The sequence below is a fragment of the Centruroides sculpturatus genome, unplaced genomic scaffold (genome assembly GCF_000671375.1).
Source record: "Centruroides sculpturatus isolate CEXI.00-Female unplaced genomic scaffold, Cexi_2.0 scaffold19, whole genome shotgun sequence".
Classification (NCBI taxonomy): domain Eukaryota; kingdom Metazoa; phylum Arthropoda; class Arachnida; order Scorpiones; family Buthidae; genus Centruroides; species Centruroides sculpturatus.
In genome coordinates, this window is record NW_019386694.1 from 201,188 (window position 1) to 207,331 (window position 6,144).

The 6,144-nt window shown below is 30.4% G+C and overlaps 1 long non-coding RNA gene across 2 annotated transcripts; it reads right to left on the reverse strand.

Moving 5' to 3' along the window:
* Positions 1 to 3,595: 3,595 nt before the first annotated feature.
* On the reverse strand, positions 3,596 to 6,144 carry LOC111615579. 2 transcript variants are annotated; one of them, XR_002755100.1, is made up of 3 exons: positions 5,768 to 6,144; positions 5,423 to 5,604; positions 3,596 to 4,928 (listed from the first exon to the last, which is right to left on the reverse strand). It is a non-coding gene; the product is annotated as an uncharacterized LOC111615579 (long non-coding RNA). The 2 variants fall into 2 exon arrangements; XR_002755101.1 differs by having other exon boundaries at positions 5,678 to 6,144.

Sequence of the window (6,144 nt, forward strand, 5' to 3'; positions counted from 1 at the left end):
ATTTTGTGATTGTGGCAAGAACACCAGATGACGCTTTTATCATTTTTTACATTTTAACTACGGAGGCAGTAGCCTAAAAAGGAAGGTCGTCTCCGTGAGTTTGTGATTTTATGAACTGCTGATGGTGCGAACAACGAAAGAAATGACTGAAACAAAATTTTTTTGTAAGAGTCGTACTTTTATTTTATTAATATAAAATAGTCGTTGGCCATGCAAAACTTATTATTTTTTACTTGAAATGTATTTTGTGATTGTGGCAAGAACACCAGATGACGCTTTTATCATTTTTTACATTTTAACTACGGAGGCAGTAGCCTAAAAAGGAAGGTCGTCTCCGTGAGTTTGTGATTTTATGAACTGCTGATGGTGCGAACAACGAAAGAAATGACTGAAACAAAATTTTTTTGTAAGAGTCGTACTTTTATTTTATTAATATAAAATAGTCGTTGGCCATGCAAAACTTATTATTTTTTACTTGAAATGTATTTTGTGATTGTGGCAAGAACACCAGATGACGCTTTTATCATTTTTTACATTTTAACTACGGAGGCAGTAGCCTAAAAAGGAAGGTCGTCTCCGTGAGTTTGTGATTTTATGAACTGCTGATGGTGCGAACAACGAAAGAAATGACTGAAACAAAATTTTTTTGTAAGAGTCGTACTTTTATTTTATTAATATAAAATAGTCGTTGGCCATGCAAAACTTATTATTTTTTACTTGAAATGTATTTTGTGATTGTGGCAAGAACACCAGATGACGCTTTTATCATTTTTTACATTTTAACTACGGAGGCAGTAGCCTAAAAAGGAAGGTCGTCTCCGTGAGTTTGTGATTTTATGAACTGCTGATGGTGCGAACAACGAAAGAAATGACTGAAACAAAATTTTTTTGTAAGAGTCGTACTTTTATTTTATTAATATAAAATAGTCGTTGGCCATGCAAAACTTATTATTTTTTACTTGAAATGTATTTTGTGATTGTGGCAAGAACACCAGATGACGCTTTTATCATTTTTTACATTTTAACTACGGAGGCAGTAGCCTAAAAAGGAAGGTCGTCTCCGTGAGTTTGTGATTTTATGAACTGCTGATGGTGCGAACAACGAAAGAAATGACTGAAACAAAATTTTTTTGTAAGAGTCGTACTTTTATTTTATTAATATAAAATAGTCGTTGGCCATGCAAAACTTATTATTTTTTACTTGAAATGTATTTTGTGATTGTGGCAAGAACACCAGATGACGCTTTTATCATTTTTTACATTTTAACTACGGAGGCAGTAGCCTAAAAAGGAAGGTCGTCTCCGTGAGTTTGTGATTTTATGAACTGCTGATGGTGCGAACAACGAAAGAAATGACTGAAACAAAATTTTTTTGTAAGAGTCGTACTTTTATTTTATTAATATAAAATAGTCGTTGGCCATGCAAAACTTATTATTTTTTACTTGAAATGTATTTTGTGATTGTGGCAAGAACACCAGATGACGCTTTTATCATTTTTTACATTTTAACTACGGAGGCAGTAGCCTAAAAAGGAAGGTCGTCTCCGTGAGTTTGTGATTTTATGAACTGCTGATGGTGCGAACAACGAAAGAAATGACTGAAACAAAATTTTTTTGTAAGAGTCGTACTTTTATTTTATTAATATAAAATAGTCGTTGGCCATGCAAAACTTATTATTTTTTACTTGAAATGTATTTTGTGATTGTGGCAAGAACACCAGATGACGCTTTTATCATTTTTTACATTTTAACTACGGAGGCAGTAGCCTAAAAAGGAAGGTCGTCTCCGTGAGTTTGTGATTTTATGAACTGCTGATGGTGCGAACAACGAAAGAAATGACTGAAACAAAATTTTTTTGTAAGAGTCGTACTTTTATTTTATTAATATAAAATAGTCGTTGGCCATGCAAAACTTATTATTTTTTACTTGAAATGTATTTTGTGATTGTGGCAAGAACACCAGATGACGCTTTTATCATTTTTTACATTTTAACTACGGAGGCAGTAGCCTAAAAAGGAAGGTCGTCTCCGTGAGTTTGTGATTTTATGAACTGCCGATGGTGCGAACTACGAAAGAAATGACTGAAACAAATTTTTTTTGTAAGAGTCGTACTTTTATTTTATTAATTATTATTTTTTTTTAATTAAAATAAACAGGTACTCTTTGGAACTCCAAATATATAATGTACGATGGAATTCATCTTTTTAAAGAATGTAAACGTTCAATAAAATTAATTTTCAAATTGTCAGTTTTCCTTCTAAAATCAAAGCCCCAAATCTCGGACCCATATAGCACTACTAAGCGAATAAATGACTCGAATAATTTTAATTTATCTTTCCAGCGTAACAATCCACCAGACACACATGCTTTAATAAGCTTATCTGTTCCAATGTTAACTTTATTATGAATATACTTTAAATGCTTTAAAAAACGTGGCCGTTGGGACTGGAAAATACACCCAAATACTTGTACTCGTCAACAACTTCTATTTTAGAGTTTTGTATAAACCAATTTAGAATATTTTCCTCCATTTCGGAATACCATTATTTAGATTTATTAACAGAAAGTTTTAACTCCTGTAATGCATAGCCCAAAATATCAATTATTCTCTGTAGACCTATAGGCGAGTTTGCTATAACAACTAAATCGTGTGCGTATGTCAAGATTTTTACCTCCGTTCCCAGAAGATCAATGCCCACTAATTCGGAGTCACTAAATTTTCTGACAAGTAAATTTAGATATAAATATAAAAATATTGGGCTCAATACACAACCTTGTTTCATTCCTTTAAATGTGAAAAAAAGATCAGAGGTACCCTCTTTACCTGACACACTGCTTTCTGTATTAGTACTGTATATAACTGAATCAAACAATTTACAAATTTATAACTCAAACCAATCTTCAAAAGCTGTCTCCACAATAGATCTCTATCCTAAGAGTCGAATGCCGATGTCAAGTCAACAAAAAAAGCATAAAGTTTACCTCTTTCTTCTTGATTTTTGAATTAAAGCATGTAGAACAAAAATATTATCCAATGTTGAAAAACCAACCGAAAGCTAACCTGGAAATCTGAAAGTATTTATTCAACCAAGTTATCAATCGCATACATAGAATTTTACAAAACACTTTAGAAATTGTCGGTAGTAACGAAATTGCTCTATAAATATCAGGTCTTTAATCTTTGAGCCCCTTCTTAAATATAGGAATAATCTTACATATACCCCAATCCAATGGGATATTTCTTAATTGATATACATTATTAAACAAATCTACGAAAAATACAGTATAATCAAGCCTGGAAAGTACTTATATAGTTCCACCTGTATACCATCAATACCCGGAGCAGTACAGTTTTTCATAGTAACTAAAACCTTTTCCACTTCCTGTTCTGTTATCTCCAAATCCAGCACATCATCCTGCCAATTCACACACCAGTTATATACAGAAATATTCGGTAAATATTTTCTAAAGTGAAATTTCCTTGAAAAATAGACCACCCAATCAAGATTTCGAAGCTCATTATATTTAGTTTTAACAAAAANACAGATTTGTCATTATAAATTAAATTTAGCAACGAATAAAAGATTACTTTAAAAATGTAAACAATTCATAACATATTTGCGCATTTTAAAAATAGATATTGTATACTAAAATATATAATTATAAAATATATAGACTACTACATAATTATTATAATATATGATATCACCAAGTTGCTGATTCATTTCCTAGTCATGATGTGCCGTTACGAAGGTTTGCCACCATAAATTGTTAACTTTTTCTATCACTTGCTTTTCTTTTGGATACTTGGTAGCTAGGAATGCTAGTCTAATCTCTGAAATCCTGAAACCAAGTTTCTCCTTGTCCTATCGCATTTAAGATCTCTTTTAGTAAAGTTCTCCAGTATTAAGAGTGTTTTTGCAAGAAGAGCCTGTTAGAACATATCCTGCAAATTCTATTTTATGCTCTTTGTCAGTCCTGAGAAGACATGGAATGGCGTGAGATCTTCTCCATACTTTTTCATTAGTAATTTTATCAGTTCTACTAATTTTCAGAATTCTATGACAGAACCTGTGATCACTGGATTTCACCGAAATTCCTTCTTCTCATCAACCTTTTAGTTCAGAATATCACTTTCATCAGGATTTTTAAATTAAGTTTGTAATACCGAAAATCCCAGAAATCTTAATCATCGTTGATTTATTTAGAAATCACTACATTCAGAAGAACAAATAGGCAGAATTATAAAACCCGGAATTGGAGACACATGGTACAAAAATAGATTCAAATAGAATTTTTATGTAAAATTTAGTAAGCTTGACGTTATGCATGAATATTTTTCTATTATTATGCCAACGTAATGAATTTCCAATTGCTTTTGTTATAAGTTATGATGGAATAACAGCAAAAAATTATTAAAAAATATTTGCAAATTCGTAATAGAATCGTTGTCTCGTTTAATAAATTTATCTTTTAAGGTTGATACTGATCCGAGTATTTTAAATACAACATAACATATATGTAAAACGAGCAGCTTATATGTTAGCATTATCGACGTATTTCAGTTTTCTCCGTTTTCGAAAATTGCGTTGATTATATTAACTGTTTATTTCATAAGTTTTTTGTTATAGTATGAGAATAAATCCATTCTGTAAATGTTCTTTCCGAAAAAAATAACTTGAGAGATATTATTAAAAAAAGAATGTAAGAAGTATACTGATTTGTCATATTATAATGTTAAATAGTATACAATCTAAGCTTATATATATATATATATAGTATATGTTAAATTTTGCAAAAGAATTATCATACTGAAGATATTAGAAATTACTTATCTCGATTCTTCCTTCTTGTATTGCGACAAAGAAATGTCAAAAGAAATTCCATCTTGAAGCAGTACAAACCAGATGATATTCTTGTCAAATATCTGAAATTAAATGATGAATGATGTAAATATATATCAAAATTAACGAATTTAATTGCTTGTGTGAAAAAATTAATTATTTTCAGAAATAAATAAATGTGTGGTAGATAAAATGCAAATGCTAATTCGTTATTCTATTCATTCCAGAGAACAAACTGATTTGAGGAAATCGCTCAATATTATTTCTGAAAGATTTTCTTATATCATAATTCTGAATGTTATGTTATTAATGTTGTCTGATTTAAATGTTACAATTCTATAAGTGATAATATTCATTTTCCTGTTTATTTGACTTTTAATACCGTCAAGTTTTCTGTTTAAAACATGAAAATCACGCTTATGTAACACAACACAATTTTGGTTTCTGTATCGATTAGGTTACAGCATTTATTAAGAAATAACTTACGAGTTAAATTCTTTATGGAAAAGTTAAAGAGATAGTCTCCTTTATTTATCCCCTAAGGCCTATTGATATTCAAACACGAAACACCACTTACGGATACCGGAATGTAACTTCTACGTATATAAAACTCTATTTTTCATACGATATGTTAAAAGAAATAACTGGATCTCTGAATGCATTTCTGCTAATGAAAATTCTCAATTTAAAATCGTTTGAATTTACTTAAGCAAATTTTGCATTTTCTATCGTCCGTTGATTTTCGATTGCAACCCTCGCCTGTCAATAGTTAAGCAATGATATAATATCGAATTTTTTAAAATAAATTAATCACATAACCGCAATTTATTACCAATCGACTGATTTTAATTTCGTCCCTCACTTTCTAAAACTTAAAACATGTGATTAATATTGAGATATTTTAAATAAATTAATCACACACCTAAATTCATTTCGAATCCTTCAACGTCCCGATTTTCGATTTAAATCAACATCTGCTAATACATTTTGCAACAATAAAATTCTAAAATTAATCACTTGACGGATTATTGCTTCCAATTTGCCCAATGACTGTTGATTTTTCGTTTTGTCTTTCGTTTGCTGAAATTCAATTTTAATCACAGACCAAGAAAAGAAGTAATACTTATATTCTCGAGATATTCCTATTCAAAGTAGCGTCGAAGTACAATGTAGATAAGTCGGAATTTCTGGAGAGATTCTATTATTGCACTCCAGTCCAATAATGGAAAAAAAGAACAATTGGAAATAATTGTTAGATAAATATGACGTCTCGATAAACGTAGCACGCATTACGTCAAA